Raw genomic sequence first — 18,900 nt, 5'->3', positions numbered from 1 at the left:
CCTCAGGCTGTATGGAATACAACCCAGGATAAATCGTCATACCCCTTGTTTGGACCTGGATACTATAGTAACATTGATTTGGTACTATACACTTTAATAAGTTCAAATGATGTATAAATGGGGCGCGAGATAATTCAGAATTATAAAAAAAATTGTTGGTATTTTAAAAAATCTTCTCCTCAAAAAATCCTTGGGTAGTGTAGATTTAAGTTTTTCAAATCATGGTCCCCGATGGTAGGATGGGGCCACCATGGGGGGATCAAATTTTACATGGGAATATATAGAGAAAATCTTTTAAAATCTCCTTCTTAAAAACTATTTGGCCAGAAAAGCTAAAACTTGTGTGGACGCATTCTCAGGTTGTTTAATCATGAACTTGTTGTTTCTGGTTGTAAAGTTATCGTCTACTATAAATCTCAGCGAGAGTCGTCAGGGCTGAAAAAATTAGACGGAAGTCTCTTAAAGGTGTTACACAAGGATTTAGCCAATCAAACTGTGTACTTAATCAATTGTAGTTCCATTCATATAGAGACAATTTCTTTTCTTTTATTTCTTTTTTGGCACAATTTTTTTTAGGCCTACAGTATTAAATTTGGACTCATTTGCTAGGAAAATTATTACTTGAGTGGAATTATCACACTTAATTAAATGGAACTGTTATTTATGGTAGATGCGTATGATGCAACTTCCTGAATGGTGCCGAGTCTGTTTGTCAGCATGTGGGTATATCCCTTTAACTATTTTTAGAATGTGTGTAGGACAACAAAGTAGTGCTTTGTGTATGTACATTTATTGGGACATTTTAAATCAGAATGCGTGACACATGTAAGAAAAGAGTATTTGCAATTTTAAAAGCAAGTGTCAAAATTGAATTATTATTATCATTTGAAGGAAGGAATTGAAATTGTTTGATGTACACCCTTTCCCAAACTGTAAAATTCCCTACTTTTACTTTCATTTTCAGTGAAAATGAATCTGACTTCACACCACGAAATTTTAACAGGAAAGAGACAATTTGATGAGCTTTCATTCCAGAGGTCTGTCGTTGCTGAACGAAAATTCAGGCTGGAACATAAACATTACCACCTATGGAAAATGAAGCTCCATGCTGGTAGGGCATATTCGTTGTTTACTTGCAACTATAATGATAAACATGTGTTTCTCTTTCGTACATCCTCTCATTTATGACCCTATAAGGCATTGATTTAGATGAAATTCAAAATTACTGATAAGATTGTAGTGTTTTTGCAATTTTAAAATTGTTTGTACTATTAAATTTTCTTTTTTACATATTTTTACATAGTATGGTAATTATGATAATGTTTTGAGAGTTTTTTTAAATTTAACAAGCTCATCAAAGAAAATCATAGTCCAATGGGATCAATTTTCTGATATGGAGTTCCAGTGTACCATAAGAGAAAGTGAGGAAAATTTGAAACAACTAATTGCATCTGTTTCAGGTGCTGGAGTAGGTTAAGGTTTTTAGCTCACTTGAGCTGAAAGCTCTAGTGAGCTTTCCTGATCACTTTTTTTCCGGCGTCTGTCTGTCTGTCCGTCCGTCCGCCTGTCTGTCTGTAAACTTTTTACATTTTCGACTTCTTCTCCGAAACCACTGGGCCAGTTTTAACCAAACTAGCCACAAAGCATCATCATTGGGTGAAGGGGATTCAAGTTTGTTAAAATCTGGGGCCCTGCTCTCTTTCAATGGGAGATCATTAGGATTTAATGAAATTTTGTTGATATTTTTCAAAAATCTTCTCAGAAACCATTTGGCCAGGAAACTGAAACTTGTGTGGAAGCATCCTCAGATAGTGTAGATTCAAGTTTGTTCAAATCATTGTCCCTGGTGGTAAGGTGGGGCCACAATGGGAGGTGGGGGGTTTGGAGTTTTACATACAATATATAGAATGAATCTTTAAAATACTTCTTCTCAGCAACCAATCAGCCAGGAAATGTGAAACTTGTGTGAAAGCTTCCTCATGTAGTGTAGATTTAAAGTAGTGAAAATCATGACCCTCAGGGGTAGGGTGAGGCCACAATGGAGGGTCGTACTTTTACATAAGAATATATAGTGTAAATATTTGAAATTTTCTTCTCAAAAATCATTTATTTAAAATTTACATAGCATAGGATTATAAAAATAGAAAAAAATTTAAATTATCTTTGTCTAAAATCCACTTGCTTAGAAAAGCTGTATCTTTACTGAAAGCACCCTCGGATAATGTAGATTTTAATTCTTTCCAATAAAAATCTTGAGGAGTAGGGTGGGGCCACATTGGAATTCCAATTTCTTTGGAAATTGGATTTCTGAAAGTAAGGAACGGGGTGGGTCAGATGAATTTGATCGTATGTGAATTGGTAGAGTTTTAATTATAAAATATTTTAAAATATATACTGTATTGACAATAATTTTGCAAAATTAATTAGCTGCTATATGGTAAACAGTACATGTTCACAAGTGGCTGTAAAGGTGTATTATACCAGTAATAGCTCTGTGGAAAATTTTAATCAACCATCTTCAATAAGTGCTTCTGTATTGAACCGACATTCAGGATGTCATAAAGATGTATTTTATCATTAGGAATACAAAAACTTATGAAAATAATTTTTATACCATATAGATTTTCTAGAATTATAATTTTTATAGAATAAAAGCAAAGGGGGACAACTCTTCAAGAAAAGGGAACGGTCATTAATAAGGACATGTTCCACTGTTACATGTTGATACTTATATATGAAAATAATGTCCAAGTATACTAATTACCGTATTAAGTCCATACATATCTGTTATGATCCCAGATTCATTGAATCTGGGGCTATTATGGATCGAATACCTTAAATGAATGACAACTCTTGCAGGAAAGTGCACAAGGCCTCCAAATCCAAAATATGACTATGGAAGTTTTATTGCCCAGACATGTGATTGTCTAGAACCAATTGGATGATGCGTTATATAGAATATTCATATTGAGGTAAAATAATATATATGAAGGTATAATAATATATGATATTGTGTCAAACCACACATTAATATATGATATAATGATAAAGATTAAAAACTATGATTTTCATAGAATATGATGAGAGTTATGTACTGATGTTGATACAACCACTTTGGTCCCTATTTGCATTTCACGCGCAAAATCGTCGTTTATGCAAATTCTCCCCCTTAGCCAAGTTGGTTAGGGGGAGTTTCTCCCACATAGCAGCAGTGAAAGGTTAACAGGTATATATTTTGTAAACTTTCATCCTGTTTATTATATTTTAGAGCTGCCATGTCTTCTAAGAGAAACTCCATTCTTTGATGACTGATGGAAAATCCTCATCACTTCCTTTGCTAAAGAACTTGTTATCTTAATCACTAGCCATTAATCAGTGACCACCGTTATCAAAGCTCCCAGGTACATTATGGAAGTCTCTTCTGGTACCATTTTTTTTTTTTTGCAGTCCCTGACTTTGTCTTAGAATTGAAATTATTAACTTTTGCTATTTAATTCCTTTAGTAAACTTCTTGTTTCGTATTTAATTCTATTAATTAATGTTGAATTGGTACTCATAAGTTCAAACATTTTAGATTTAATTTAATTTAATTTTTTTTCTCAACATTTCACTGATTCAATTTTATTGGACATTAATTTTTTTACTATACAGAAGATGAATTTTAAAAGACATTTTCTCCAGAGTTCAGCAATATCTTAAGAGTAGATCAGAATACTTTTTCATCCCTTAGAGCCAGAAGTAGATTTCTTACACTAGCATACTGTAAATTCCTAATTAAATGTGAGAAATTGATATCTGCATAAAATCGTGAGGAGCACATCTTGCGAAATTTAAAATTTCATTTTCATTTTTCGGATGAATGTAGATAATTAGAAATCAGGATACAAATTTGCTGTTTCATATTTCATATTCTCGTGTCTTAATAAAAAACAATTGAATCGCAGAATTAACTAAAGTACTTGCATAAAATATGGAATCTACAGTATGACATTTATAAATAATTGATAAATATTTTCTGCAAATTTCATTTAATTTCATAAAATTTGAGTTGACTTCTTAAAGGTTTTTAGCAAGGAAATAGACTTCTTAAAGGTTTTTAGCAAGGAAATAGCCAATCAAAATAAACTTTGTTAATTACAGTTATTAGTCATTCCATATATATGTATATAGTCACAATTTCTTTTTATATCTTACCTTCTGCTGAATTGTAAAGAAATCAATGGCTAACAGCAGTCACGTGGAGACCATGTATATTCCATACACAGTCAGTACAAAATATATCTTCCCTTTGAGCATTATGACATCATTCTTAGAGTATTGTGACGTCAGGTTTCGTACCCAGATTGAATCTTGTAACTTTATTATAAGACGCTTGATTTTCATTGTTTAATTAATTTTATGTCATTAACACAAAGGCAGTCGGTAAGATATAATCATTACATAGTCATGTAGTGACCGGGTATGGGATGATACCTGGTTAGTAAATTTGCCTCACCAGGTATGAAATTTACTAACCAGGTATTATCCCGTTCCAGGTCACTACATGACTATTAACTAATAATACCCCCGCTCGGAAGGAGAGGGGGTAAACTGTTTACCCTTGTGTGTCTATCTGTCCTTCTCTGTGTATGTCCATATTATTAACAATTTTTTTTATCGCAGATGCTTGAAATTTTAACACACTTTTTGTTTAGGCATGCCTTATGGTGGGATTCATTTTTGTACTAATGAGATGTCAACTTCCTGTTAAATGACACCTTTATTTATTTGTAGCCTTACTTTTCAAACAAATAGTCATCAGAGATTTCTCAGCAACTATTCATCAGAGCTGCTTGACATTTTATCACACTCTTTGTTTAGACATACTATATGGTATGATTTGGTTTTTTTTTTTTACAAAACAGACATCAATCTCCTGTTAAATGATGACTTTGCCTTTATGTATTTTCACATTAGAGCTGCATGGGTATCACTAGGGGTTATCACAGATATCTCGTTTCCTTTTATGGTATCTTATCTTAGGCCTATAGTATTGATTCTGGACTCATTTGCTAGGAAAACTATCACTTTAGTGGAATGATCACATTGAATTAAATGGAACTATTTTTTTTTTAGACACGCATAATGATACAACTTCCTGGATCGTGTTGAGTTTGTTTTTCAACCTGTGAAACCCATTTGTTTTTAGGGGTGGGTATGCTTATATTTAATTTTCTCTCTTAGAAACCAAGCAAGTCATTATTTTCCTGGTCTCAAGTTAGTCTCAAAGCATTTAACAGTAATTTCTATTTCATTTATAATATACTGAGAGTTTAGTTAATGAACTAAGGCCACATAAAGTTGAAATAATGGTTCTCGGGTCAAATTTTCTAGAAATGGATGTGAGAGGGAAGCATTTTTTCCCTTTTTATTGTTGATGAAATAGATGAGGGAGGCTTTTTTTTAATAATCATTGGCCATCTTGGGTTCCAAAAGCGTATGTTTTATAAAACTGTTGAAATACAGGTTTCGTTGATGCCACTTATTCGTTTTCATCACGATGTAGCTCATTTGTGGTCTTGCCTAAGTCTACAGAGACCGGATTACTTAGAGTATCCAACCTTTTTTTATGATTTCATGTCTTTGTAAAGGTGTAAGAAATTATAACCCTCCAATTACCTTCCCTTCATTTTCATCAATTTTTTTCAATTTTTTTTTACTTTCTGCCCTAGGGATTTTTTTTCTGCTCCACATATAAAAGTTATCGCTAAAAGGCATCAAATGGTCGAATAAAAAAGACCTTTCACCTCTTGGTTTGTTCCAGGGGTCTTATCAGCGCTGTAAAGTTGCTCTCAGTGGATTATAGCAATTGACCAGTTCATATTAATAAATATAATGTTGCTACCATATTGACAGTTTCAATAGCCTAAGTACAGGTACATAGCTGTTGGGTTGCTCTCGGTGGAAAAAATAAATTGTGTCGGGTACTAATGTATGACTGTTTTGTTGCTCTTAGTAGACCGTACCAATAGCATTGGATACTTGGTATCAACTGCATCATCATTTGCCTTGAGTACTGTTATAAAACTGGATTGTACAACTATTCAGTTGCTTTTAGTATACATGTAGCTACCAATTGGTTTGGTTCTTTAGAATAATGTTGTGTTGCTCCCAGTTGACCATATCGATGGCGTAGGATTCTGATGTATTACTATTATGTTGCTCTCCAAGGACAGTGTTAATCGTATTGTGTAACATATGTGTACGGTGACTTACGTGTTTCTCTGATTAGACGGTATCAATTGCCTGAGTTACTGTTGTACAATTGGTAGCTCTTCCAATGACATTTGATCAAAAGGCTAGATTACTTATTGAAAACTGTTGTCTTAATCCTAGTGAACTGTATCATTGCCTAAGATGTTATTATGAAATGCCATGTTGGTCTCAGTGGATGATAGGAATTTGTTCTTAGTGATTCACATCAATAGTCTAGTGTACTGATTGATACCAGGTAAATGGGTGCTAAGTTGTTGGGTTGCTCTCAGTGGAAAGTTTGAATTGTGTCGGGTACTAATGTATGACTGTTTTGTTGCTCTTAGTAGACCGTACCAATAGCATTGGATACTTGGTATCAACTGCATCATCATTTGCCTTGAGTACTGTTATAAAACTGGATTGTACAACTGTTCAGTTGCTTTCAGTATACATGTAGCTACCAATTGGTTTGGTTCTTTAGAATAATGTTGTGTTGCTCTCAGTTGACCATATCGATGGCTTAGGGTTCTGGCCCACGGGCCATAAAACTTAGACGAGCTTTCTTTTGATCTAAGTCTCACTTTTACAAGAGAAACATCAAGTGGAAAAGTGAGACTGAGATCAAATGTGAGCTCGTTTAAGTTTTATGGCCCCGGGGCCTGATGTGTTACTATTATGTTGCTCTCAAAGGACAGTGTGAATCGTATTGTGTAACATATGTGTACGGTAACTTACGTGTTTCTCTGATTAGACGGTACCAATTGCCTGAGTTACTGTTGTACAATTGGTAGCTCTTCCAATGACATTTGATCAAAAGGCTAGATTACTTATTGAAAACTGTAGTGTTAATCCTAGTGAACTGTATCATTGCCTAAGATGTTATTATGAAATGCCATGTTGGTCTCAGTGGATGATAGGAATATGTTCTTAGTGATTCACATCAATAGTCTAGTGTATTATTGTACAATTATGATGTTTCTCTCAGAGGACCTTATCAATAAGCTAGGGTATCATGCATAACATAATATGGTTTTCTTAGGTGAACATATGTTTAGCCTACTTTACTAAGGTGCAATGGTTATGTTCTTACCAGAAGGTTTATGAATAGACAAGTTATATTAATGTATAGATGTTGTGTTGCTCTCAGAAGACTACCAATTGCCTTAGGTACCACTATTGATGTTAAGTTTCTTTCAGTGACATTATCAATAGACAAAAAATACTAATGTCTAGCTGTTTTATTTCACTCAATAGACCGTATTCATTGGTCAGTGTACTGAATAATAGCAGGTAAATAGGTGCTAAGTTGTTGGGTTGCTCTCAGTGGAATGTATGAATTGTGTCGGGTACTAATGTATGACTGTTTTGTTGCTCTTAGTAGACCGTACCAATAGCATTGGATACTTGGTATCAACTGCATCATCATTTGCCTTGAGTACTGTTATAAAACTGGATTGTACAACTGTTCAGTTGCTTTTAGTATAGCTACCAATTGGTTTGGTTCTTTAGAATAATGTTGTGTTGCTCTCAGTTGACCATATTGATGGCTTAGGGTTCTGTCCCACGGGCCATAAAATTTAGACGAGCTTACTTTTGATCTAAGTCTCATTTTTACAAAAGAGACATATAGTGGAAAAGTGAGACTGAGATCAAATGTGAGCTCGTCTAAGTTTTATGGCCCCGGGGCCTGATGTGTTACTATTATGTTGCTCTCAAAGGACAGTGTGAATCGTAATGTGTAACATATGTGTACGGTAACTTACGTGTTTCTCTGATTAGACGGTATCAATTGCCTGAGTTACTGTTGTACAATTGGTAGCTCTTCCAATGACATTTGATCAAAAGGCTAGATTACTTATTGAAAACTGTTGTGTTAATCCTAGTGAACTGTATCATTGCGTAAGATGTTATTACAGTGTATGAAATGCCATGTTGGTCTCATTTGATGATAGGAATTTGTTCTTAGTGATTCACATCAATAGCCTAGTGTACTATTGTACAATTATTATGTTTCTCTCAGAGGACCTTATTAATAAGCTAGGGTATCATGCATAACACAATATGGTTTTCTTAGGTGAACATATGTTTAGCCTACTGTACTAAAGTGCAATGGTTATATTCTTACCAGAAGGTTTATGAATAGACAAGTTATATTAACAGAGTTCTTGAAATCTTTTTTCCACTGTCAGTCATTTGGACTGACAACCATCAGAAGTTTGTCAGTCCAGACTGATTTCTGTCAGTCCAAACATTTTCAATAGAAAGATGAAAAACTATACAAGTATATTTGCCTTATAGTTTCTCTCATTTTTACCTTAATTATTCTGATTTCTCCTAACTTTCACATTCTGGCTCCTGATAACATTCTTTTTTATCACTTATTCATTAATTATTTTTATTTCCTTCCCTCTCTCATTATCAACTTTGTTCTTGTTCTCTTTCTCGTTCTCTTTCTGCACATCTCATATGTAACTAGGGCTCGGTTGTCAGATAGCGGAGTTCTTATTTCCCGAAATTTTTTTATAAATGATTACATTGGGATTTTTGTGTGTATTTCTGTGTATTGCAATAAAAACATTCACTGAAAACCCTGTTTAGGTGTATGCAATGTACATTGAAAATATGTAACGAGACAACACTCGCCATCTTGGATTTATAGGGGGCCCCTCAGTTCACGCTATGTTTAAAACAAGTTCTCCAATTTCTCCCATGATTGCTGACGACATCTAGGTTGGAAAATGATTGAAAGACTTATTCCCATTGTCTGACTACATCTGTTAGCTGCATTATAAACACACCGTATCAATATGTACGAAATACTCGCCAAACTTAACGAAAGCAACGGAAGTAATAATTACTGTGGTGTTCCGAAAATGTATAATAAGTCTAGAGAGAGCAAAAAAAAAAAAACGCGAAAAACTCCTCTAGATTTATCGTATGCGTTCGGATCTCCTCAGTGAGTATGAAAATTAGTTATATTTTCGCAAGTTACTCTGTCCATATCTACCGGTCATTTGAACTGACAGGCAACCTTAAGTAATCGGTCCTTGGTTATTTTTATCGGTCTTGCCGACAGGACCGAAAGATTTCAAGAACTCTGTATTAATGTATAGATGTGTTGCTCTCAGAAGACTACCAATTGCCTTAGGTACCACTATTGATGTTAAGTTTCTCTCAGTGACATTATAAATAGACAAAAAATAATAATGTGTTTTATTTCACTCAATAGACAGTATTGATAGGTCAGTGTACTGAATAATACCAGGTAAATAGGTGCTAAGTTGTTGGGTTGCTCTCAGTGGAATGTATGAATTGTGTCGGGTACTAATGTATGATGGTTTTGTTGCTCTTAGTAGACCGTACCAATAGCATTGGATACTTGGTATCAACTGCATCATCATTTGCCTTGAGTACTGTTATGAAACTGGATTGTACAACTTTTCAGTTGCTTTCAGTATAGCTACCAATGGCCTTGGTTCTTTAGAACAATGTTGTGTTGCTCTCAGTTGACCATATCGATGGCTTAGGATTCTGATGTATTACTATTATGTTGCTCTCCAAGGACAGTGTTAATCGTACTGTGTAACATATGTGTACGGTAACTTACGTGTTTCTCTGATTAGACGGTACCAATTGCCTGAGTTACTGTTGTACAATTGGTAGCTCTTCCAACGACATTTGATCAAAAGGCTAGATTACTTATTGAAAACTGTTGTGTTAATCCTAGTCAACTGTATCATTGCCTAAGATGTTATTATGAAATGCCATGTTTGTCTCATTGGATGATAAGAATTTGTTCTTAGTGATTCACATCAATAGCCTAATGTACTATTGTACAATTATTAAGTTTCTCTCAGAGGACCTTATCAATAAGCGAGGGTATCATGCAAAACATGATGTGGTTTTCTTAGGTGAACATATGTTTAGCCTACTGTACTAAGGTGCAATTGTTATGTTCTTACCAGAAGGTTTATGAATAGACAAGTTATATTAATGTATAGATGTTGTGTTGCTCTCAGAAGACTACCAATTGCCTTAGGTACCACTATTGATGTTAATTTTCTCTCAGTGACATTATAAATAGACCAAAAAATACTAATGTGTTTTATTTCACTCAATAGACAGTATTGATAGGTCAGTGTACTGAATAATACCAGGTAAATAGGTGCTAAGTTGTTGGGTTGCTCTCAGTGGAATGTATGAATTGTGTCGGGTACTAATGTATGATGGTTTTGTTGCTCATTGTAGACCATACCAATAGCATTGGATACTTGGTACAACTGCATCATCATTTGCCTTGAGTACTGTTATAAAACTGGATTGTACAACTTTTCAGTTGCTTTCAGTATACATGTAGCTACCAATTGGTTTGGTTCTTTAGAATAATGTTGTGTTGCTTTCAGTTGACCATATCGATGGCTTAGGATTCTGATGTATTACTATTATGTTGCTCTCCAAGGACAGTGTTAATCGTATTGTGTAACATATGTGTACGGTAACTTACGTGTTTCTCTGATTAGACGGTACCAATTGCCTGAGTTACTGTTGTACAATTGGTAGCTCTTCCAACGACATTTGATCAAAAGGCTAGATTACTTATTGAAAACTGTTGTGTTAATCCTAGTGAACTGTATCATTGCGTAAGATGTTATTACAGTGTATGAAATGCCATATTGGTCTCATTTGATGATAGGAATTTGTTCTTAGTGATTCACATCAATAGCCTAGTGTACTATTGTACAATTATTATGTTTCTCTCAGAGGACCTTATCAATAAGCTAGGGTATCATGCATAACATAATATGGTTTTCTTAGGTGGACATATGTTTAGCATACTGTACTAAGGTGCAATGGTTATATTCTTACCAGAAGGTTTATGAATAGACAAGTTATATTAATGTATAGATGTTGTGTTGCTCTCAGAAGACTACCAATTGCCTTAGGTACCACTATTGATGTTAAGTTTCTCTCAGTGACATTATAAATAGACCAAAAAATAATAATGTGTTTTATTTCACTCAATAGACAGTATTGATAGGTCAGTGTACTGAATAATACCAGGTAAATAGGTGCTAAGTTGTTGGGTTGCTCTCAGTGGAATGTATGAATTGTGTCGGGTACTAATGTATGACTGTTTTGTTGCTCATAGTAGACCGTACCAATAGCATTGGATACTTGGTATCAACTGCATCATCATTTGCCTTGAGTACTGTTATAAAACTGGATTGTACAACTGTTCAGTTGCTTTCAGTATACATGTAGCTACCAATTGGTTTGGTTCTTTAGAATAATGTTGTGTTGCTTTCAGTTGACCATATCGATGGCTTAGGATTCTGATGTATTACTATTATGTTGCTCTCAAAGGAAAGTGTTAATCGTATTGTGTAACATATGTGTACGGTAACTTACGTGTTTCTCTGATTAGACGGTACCAATTGCCTGAGTTACTGTTGTACAATTGGTAGCTCTTCCAACGACATTTGATCAAAAGGCTAGATTACTTATTGAAAACTGTTGTGTTAATCCTAGTCAACTGTATCATTGCCTAAGATGTTATTATGAAATGCCATGTTTGTCTCATTGGATGATAGGAATTTGTTCTTAGTGATTCACATCAATAGCCTAGTGTACTATTGTACAATTATTATGTTTCTCTCAGAGGACCTTATCAATAAGCTAGGGTATCATGCATAACATAATATGGTTTTCTTAGGTGGACATATGTTTAGCCTACTGTACTAAGGTGCAATGGTTATATTCTTACCAGAAGGTTTATGAATAGACAAGTTATATTAATGTATAGATGTTGTGTTGCTCTCAGAAGACTACCAATTGCCTTAGGTACCACTATTGATGTTAAGTTTCTCTCAGTGACATTATAAATAGACCAAAAAATAATAATGTGTTTTATTTCACTCAATAGACAGTATTCATAGGTCAGTGTACTGAATAATACCAGGTAAATAGGTGCTAAGTTGTTGGGTTGCTCTCAGTGGAATGTATGAATTGTGTCGGGTACTAATGTATGACTGTTTTGTTGCTCATAGTAGACCGTACCAATAGCATTGGATACTTGGTATCAACTGCATCATCATTTGCCTTGAGTACTGTTATAAAACTGGATTGTACAACTTTTCAGTTGCTTTCAGTATACATGTAGCTACCAATTGGTTTGGTTCTTTAGAATAATGTTGTGTTGCTCTCAGTTGACCATATCGATGGCTTAGGATTCTGATGTATTACAGTAACTATTATGTTGCTCTCAAAGGACAGTGTTAATCGTATTGTGTAACATATGTGTACGGTAACTTACGTGTTTCTCTGATTAGACGGTATCAATTGCCCGAGTTACTGTTGTACAATTGGTAGCTCTTCCAATGACATTTGATCAAAAGGCTAGATTACTTATTGAAAACTGTTGTGTTAATCCTAGTGAACTGTATCATTGCCTAAGATGTTATTACAGTGTATGAAATGCCATATTGATCTCATTTGATGATAGGAATTTGTTCTTAGTGATTCACATCAATAGCCTAGTGTACTATTGTACAATTATTATGTTTCTCTCAGAGGACCTTATCAATAAGCTAGGGTATCATGCATAACATAATATGGTTTTCTTAGGTGGACATATGTTTAGCCTACTGTACTAAGGTGCAATGGTTATATTCTTACCAGAAGGTTTATGAATAGACAAGTTATATTAATGTATAAATGTTGTGTTGCTCTCAGAAGACTACCAATTGCCTTAGGTACCACTATTGATGTTAAGTTTCTCTCAGTGACATTATAAATAGACCAAAAAATAATAATGTGTTTTATTTCACTCAATAGACAGTATTGATAGGTCAGTGTACTGAATAATACCAGGTAAATAGGTGCTAAGTTGTTGGGTTGCTCTCAGTGGAATGTATGAATTGTGTCGGGTACTAATGTATGACTGTTTTGTCGCTCATAGTAGACCCTACCAATAGCATTGGATACTTGGTATCAACTGCATCATCACTTGCCTTGAGTACTGTTATAAAACTGGATTGTACAACTGTTCAGTTGCTTTCAGTATACATGTAGCTACCAATTGGTTTGGTTCTTTAGAATAATGTTGTGTTGCTCTCAGTTGACCATATCGATGGCTTAGGATTCTGATGTATTACTATTATGTTGCTCTCCAAGGACAGTGTTAATCGTATTGTGTAACATATGTGTACGGTAACTTACGTGTTTCTCTCTGATTAGACGGTACCAATTGCCTGAGTTACTGTTGTACAATTGGTAGATCTTCCAACGACATTTGATCAAAAGGCTAGATTACTTATTGAAAACTGTTGTGTTAATCCTAGTCAACTGTATCATTGCCTAAGATGTTATTATGAAATGCCATGTTTGTCTCATTGGATGATAGGAATTTGTTCTTAGTGATTCACATCAATAGCCTAGTGTACTATTGTACAATTATTAAGTTTCTCTCAGAGGACCTTATCAATAAGCGAGGGTATCATGCAAAACATGATATGGTTTTTTTAGGTGAACATATGTTTAGCCTACTGTACTGAGGTGCAATTGTTATGTTCTTACCAGAAGGTTTATGAATAGACAAGTTATATTAATGTATAGATGTTGTGTTGCTCTCAGAAGACTACCAATTGCCTTAGGTACCACTATTGATGTTAAGTTTCTCTCAGTGACATTATAAATAGACAAAAAATACTAATGTGTTTTATTTCACTCAATAGACAGTATTCATAGGTCAGTGTACTGAATAATAGCAGGTAAATAGGTACTAAGTTGTTGGGTTGCTCTCAGTGGAATGTATGAATTGTGTCGGGTACTTATGTATGACTGTTTTGTTGCTCTTAGTAGACCGTACCAATAGCATTGGATACTTGGTATCAACTGCATCATCCTTTGCCTTGAGTACTGTTATAAAACTGGATTGTACAACTGTTCAGTTGCTTTCAGTATACATGTAGCTACCAATTGGTTTGGTTCTTTAGAATAATGTTGTGTTGCTCTCAGTTGACCATATCGATGGCTTAGGATTCTGATGTATTACTATTATGTTGCTCTCCAAGGACAGTGTTAATCGTATTGTGTAACATATGTGTACGGTAACTTACGTGTTTCTCTGATTAGACGGTATCAATTGCCCGAGTTACTGTTGTACAATTGGTAGCTCTTCCAATGACATTTGATCAAAAGGCTAGATTACTTATTGAAAACTGTTGTGTTAATCCTAGTGAACTGTATCATTGCGTAAGATGTTATTACAGTGTATGAAATGCCATATTGGTCTCATTTGATGATAGGAATTTGTTCTTAGTGATTCACATCAATAGCCTAATGTACTATTGTACAATTATTATGTTTCTCTCAGAGGACCTTATCAATAAGCTAGGGTATCATGCATAACATAATATGGTTTTCTTAGGTGGACATATGTTTAGCATACTGTACTAAGGTGCAATGGTTATATTCTTACCAGAAGGTTTATGAATAGACAAGTTATATTTATGTATAGATGTTGTGTTGCTCTCAGAAGACTACCAATTGCCTTAGGTACCACTATTGATGTTAAGTTTCTCTCAGTGACATTATAAATAGACCAAAAAATACTAATGTGTTTTATTTCACTCAATAGACAGTATTGATAGGTCAGTGTACTGAATAATACCAGGTAAATAGGTGCTAAGTTGTTGGGTTGCTCTCAGTGGAATGTATGAATTGTGTCGGGTACTAATGTATGACTGTTTTGTTGCTCATAGTAGACCGTACCAATAGCATTGGATACTTGGTATCAACTGCATCATCATTTGCCTTGAGTACTGTTATAAAACTGGATTGTACAACTGTTCAGTTGCTTTCAGTATACATGTAGCTACCAATTGGTTTGGTTCTTTAGAATAATGTTGTGTTGCTCTCAGTTGACCATATCGATGGCTTAGGATTCTGATGTATTACTATTATGTTGCTCTCCAAGGACAGTGTTAATCGTATTGTGTAACATATGTGTACGGTTACTTACGTGTTTCTCTCTGATTAGACGGTACCAATTGCCTGAGTTACTGTTGTACAATTGGTTGCTCTTCCAACGACATTTGATCAAAAGGCTAGATTACTTATTGAAAACTGTTGTGTTAATCCTAGTGAACTGTATCATTGCCTAAGATGTTATTATGAAATGCCATGTTTGTCTCATTGGATGATAGGAATTTGTTCTTAGTGATTCACATCAATAGCCTAGTGTACTATTGTACAATTATTAAGTTTCTCTCAGAGGACCTTATCAATAAGCGAGGGTATCATGCAAAACATGATACGGTTTTTTTAGGTGAACATATGTTTAGCCTACTGTACTAAGGTGCAATTGTTATGTTCTTACCAGAAGGTTTATGAATAGACAAGTTATATTAATGTATAGATGTTGTGTTGCTCTCAGAAGACTACCAATTGCCTTAGGTACCACTATTGATGTTAAGTTTCTCTCAGTGACATTATAAATAGACAAAAAATACTAATGTGTTTTATTTCACTCAATAGACAGTATTGATAGGTCAGTGTACTGAATAATAGCAGGTAAATAGGTGCTAAGTTGTTGGGTTGCTCTCAGTGGAATGTATGAATTGTGTCGGGTACTAATGTATGACTGTTTTGTTGCTCTTAGTAGACCGTACCAATAGCATTGGATACTTGGTATCAACTGCATCATCATTTGCCTTGAGTACTGTTATAAAACTGGATTGTACAACTTTTCAGTTGCTTTCAGTATACATGTAGCTACCAATTGGTTTGGTTCTTTAGAATAATGTTGTGTTGCTCTCAGTTGACCATATCGATGGCTTAGGATTCTGATGTATTACTATTATGTTGCTCTCCAAGGACAGTGTTAATTGTATTGTGTAACATATGTGTACGGTAACTTACGTGTTTCTCTGATTAGACGGTACCAATTGCCTGAGTTACTATTGTACAATTGGTAGATCTTCCAACGACATTTCATCAAAGGCTAGATTACTTATTGAAAACTGTTGTGTTAATCCTAGTCAACTGTATCATTGCCTAAGATGTTATTACAGTGTATGAAATGCCATGTTGGTCTCATTTGATGATAGGAATTTGTTCTTAGTGATTCACATCAATAGCCTAGTGTACTATTGTACAATTATTAAGTTATTCTCAGAGGACCTTATCAATAAGCTAGGGTATCATGCATAACATAATATGGTTTTCTTAGGTGAACATATGTTTAGCCAACTGTACTAAGGTGCAATGGTTATATTCTTACCAGAAGGTTTATGAATAGACAAGTTATATTAATGTATAGATGTTGTGTTGCTCTCAGAAGACTACCAATTGCCTTTGGTACCACTATATATGTTAAGTTTCTCTCAGTGACATTACCAATAGACAAAAAATACTAATGTGTTTTATTTCACTTAATAGACAGTATTGATAGGTCAGTGTACTGAATAATACCAGGTAAATAGGTGCTAAGTTGTTGGGTTGCTCTCAGTGGAATGTATGAATTGTGTCGGGTACTAATGTATGACTGTTTTGTTGCTCATAGTAGACCGTACCAATAGCATTGGATACTTGGTATCAACTGCATCATCATTTGCCTTGAGTACTGTTATAAAACTGGATTGTACAACTGTTCAGTTGCTTTCAGTATACATGTAGCTACCAATTGGTTTGGTTCTTTAGAATAATGTTGTGTTGCTCTCAGTTGACCATATCGATGGCTTAGGATTCTGATGTATTACTATTATGTTGCTCTCAAAGGAAAGTGTTAATCGTATTGTGTAACATATGTGTACGGTAACTTACGTGTTTCTCTGATTAGACGGTACCAATTGCCTGAGTTACTGTTGTACAATTGGTAGCTCTTCCAACGACATTTGATCAAAAGGCTAGATTACTTACTGAAAACTGTTGTGTTAATCCTAGTGAACTGTATCATTGCCTAAGATGTTATTACAGTGTATGAAATGCCATGTTGGTCTCATTTGATGATAGGAATTTGTTCATAGTGATTCACATCAATAGCCTAGTGTACTATTGTACAATTATTATGTTTCTCTCAGAGGACCTTATCAATAAGCTAGGGTATCATGCATAACATAATATGGTTTTCTTAGGTGGACATATGTTTAGCCTACTGTACTAAGGTGCAATGGTTATATTCTTACCAGAAGGTTTATGAATAGACAAGTTATATTAATGTTTAGATGTTGTGTTGCTCTCAGAAGACTACCAATTGCCTTAGGTACCACTATTGATGTTAAGTTTCTCTCAGTGACATTATAAATAGACCAAAAAATAATAATGTGTTTTATTTCACTCAAAAGACAGTATTGATAGGTCAGTGTACTGAATAATAGCAGGTAAATAGGTGCTAAGTTGTTGGGTTGCTCTCAGTGGAATGTATGAATTGTGTCGGGTACTAATGTATGACTGTTTTGTTGCTCATAGTAGACCGTACCAATAGCATTGGATACTTGGTATCAACTGCATCATCATTTGCCTTGAGTACTGTTATAAAACTGGATTGTACAACTTTTCAGTTGCTTTCAGTATACATGTAGCTACCAATTGGTTTGGTTCTTTAGAATAATGTTGTGTTGCTCTCAGTTGACCATATCGATGGCTTAGGATTCTGATGTATTACAGTAACTATTATGTTGCTCTCAAAGGACAGTGTTAATCGTATTGTGTAACATATGTGTACGGTAACTTACGTGTTTCTCTGATTAGACGGTATCAATTGCCCGAGTTACTGTTGTACAATTGGTAGCTCTTCCAATGACATTTGATCAAAAGGCTAGATTACTTATTGAAAACTGTTGTGTTAATCCTAGTGAACTGTATCATTGCCTAAGATATTATTATGAAATGCCATGTTTGTCTCATTTGATGATAGGAATTTGTTCTTAGTGATTCACATCAATAGCCTAATGTACTATTGTACAATTTTTAAGTTTCTCTCAGAGGACCTTATCAATAAGCGAGGGTATCAGGCAAAACATGATATGGTTTTTTTAGGTGAACATATGTTTAGCCTACTGTACTAAGGTGCAATTGTTATGTTCTTACCAGAAGGTTTATGAATAGACAAGTTATATTAATGTATAGATGTTGTGTTGCTCTCAGAAGACTACCAATTGCCTTAGGTACCACTATTGATGTTAAGTTTCTCTCAGTGACATTACCAATAGACAAAAAATACTAATGTGTTTTATTTCACTCAATAGACAGTATTGATAGGTCAGTGTACTGAATAATAGCAGGTAAATAGGTGCTAAGTTGTTGGGTTGCTCTCAGTGGAATGTATGAATTGTGTCGGGTACTTATGTATGACTGTTTTGTTGCTCTTAGTAGACCGTACCAATAGCATTGGATACTTGGTATCAACTGCATCATCCTTTGCCTTGAGTACTGTTATAAAACTGGATTGTACAACTTTTCAGTTGCTTTCAGTATACATGTAGCTACCAATTGGTTTGGTTCTTTAGAATAATGTTGTGTTGCTCTCAGTTGACCATATCGATGGCTTAGGATTCTGATGTATTACTATTATGTTGCTCTCAAAGGACAGTGTTAATCGTATTGTGTAACATATGTTTAACTTACGTGTTTCTCTGATTAGACAGTACCAATTGCCTGAGTTAC

At 34.6% G+C, this 18,900-nt stretch overlaps 2 protein-coding genes and 1 long non-coding RNA gene across 3 annotated transcripts in view; 2 read left to right on the top strand and 1 right to left on the bottom strand.

Moving 5' to 3' along the window:
- The window catches only part of LOC128171011 (uncharacterized), a 511,120-nt gene that overhangs the window by 255,111 nt on the left and 237,109 nt on the right, over positions 1 to 18,900 (top strand). The gene's annotated exons all lie outside the window — the stretch shown is intronic.
- Positions 1 to 18,900, bottom strand: part of LOC128171034 (NAD(P)H-hydrate epimerase-like) — a 172,640-nt gene that overhangs the window by 73,067 nt on the left and 80,673 nt on the right. The window lies entirely within an intron of this gene.
- Positions 2,593 to 18,900, top strand: part of LOC128171042 (uncharacterized) — a 71,163-nt gene continuing 54,855 nt past the window's right edge. The window contains exons 1-3 of the long non-coding RNA XR_008241989.1: positions 2,593 to 2,972; positions 3,269 to 3,401; positions 5,116 to 5,190. This is a non-coding gene — a long non-coding RNA (uncharacterized LOC128171042). The remainder of the gene's footprint in view (positions 2,973 to 3,268; positions 3,402 to 5,115; positions 5,191 to 18,900) is intronic.

The sequence above is a fragment of the Crassostrea angulata genome, chromosome 2, assembly GCF_025612915.1.
Source record: "Crassostrea angulata isolate pt1a10 chromosome 2, ASM2561291v2, whole genome shotgun sequence".
Taxonomy (NCBI): domain Eukaryota; kingdom Metazoa; phylum Mollusca; class Bivalvia; order Ostreida; family Ostreidae; genus Magallana; species Magallana angulata.
This window is presented reverse-complemented; position numbering and strand designations above follow the sequence as displayed.